Raw genomic sequence first — 1,477 nt, 5'->3', positions numbered from 1 at the left:
AAATCACATTCTTGTTTCCCTTTTGTACCCCCACTCCTCCCAGAGACCCCCCTTCAATACCTACAATACCTTTTTTGTCATATTCCTTAAAATTTTATAAAATATTTTAACAATAAAAATAAGTATTATAAAAGTTGTTTGATATAAAACAATCAATTTAGCAGTCTTATATAGATGCTTGTCTACAGCAATACTGAAAATACATAGGTTTTTCTCAATATATATTTTTAATAACTCCAAGAATATTAATTATATACATCAAAATAATACATCACTACTAGTATTTTCTTAAATGAACATGAATATATAAAGTCTTTTTGTTTGTTTTGTATTTAGTAGAGTTTAAAATCTTGACTTTTACTATGGTAGAAGCCCAAAAAAGAACAATTTTTAGACATTGGATTTCATTGTAATAAGGCTGTACTTCAATGACCCTCAAATCACCAAAGGATTTTACCTCCATAGTAGCTAAACTGAGAGTTGATAGTTCTGCTGCACCTAGAAATGAATTGTAGCCTTGATTTTTTGATACAGACTTCCTGCTATGGTCAAAGCTATTTGACTTGAATGAGTGAATTTATTCTCAGAACACAGAGAACAGGTTACATTCATTTAAGAAATGGTGTAGGTATTAAGATGGTCTATAAAGTCATTCACCAACTGTTTCAATGAACAATGGTTCTGCTTGGAGGGTGGCACAGACATTAGGTGAGGGTAAGAATTTGGATCATTAGCTGTGATAGTTTGGAAAAGCATTCATATCCGAGAAAGAGTAACTTACAAAGTTCTCTTCTTCAAACTTGATACAAGAGTTACAAATGTCAGCAAAGCATTCAGTCTCACTCTTTGTTGTTCTCTTACAAGCAACCTCCCTAGTTAATCCTCTATGCTTTTTTTTTGGGTACATAAATACTTTTGAAATATATAAGCTGTTCTGAAAACCATAGTATAGCGTAAAGACATGAAATAAACAATACTACTAATAGAGAGACTGAGATAGGAGAAGCAAGATTTCAAGACCCTCATGTTGTACACAGCCAGATGCAATCACAAACAAACAAGCTGACAGTGTATATAGATTGTACAGTGTTGGACCTATTTCTCCAATTACCAAATTAGAGAGACCATTAGATGACAATCAACAAATTTCTAATTCCTCATATTTTTGGATTTCAATCGATCAGGATATGTTGGTAATTTTAATTTTCATATTAAGATATTAACAAAAGTAATTGTTACTTCCTGTTGCTTTTGTTGTAAGAGGTGGAATTAAGTTTGTGTGGATTTGTTGAATGCTTACTTTCTTGCTTCTTCTAGGATGTAGTTTTGCTCCTTATGTTGATGTTTTCCATCTATTATCTTTTGTAGGGCTAGATTTGTGGAAAGATATTGTGTAAATTCTGTTTTGTCATGGAATATCTTGTTTTCTCCATCTATTGTAATTGAGAGTTTTCCTGGGTATAGTAGCCTAGGCTGG

The sequence above is a fragment of the Mastomys coucha genome, unplaced genomic scaffold (assembly GCF_008632895.1).
Source record: "Mastomys coucha isolate ucsf_1 unplaced genomic scaffold, UCSF_Mcou_1 pScaffold22, whole genome shotgun sequence".
NCBI lineage: Eukaryota > Metazoa > Chordata > Mammalia > Rodentia > Muridae > Mastomys > Mastomys coucha.
The sequence above is the reverse complement of the archived record's forward strand: the minus strand, read 5'-3'. Positions refer to the sequence as shown.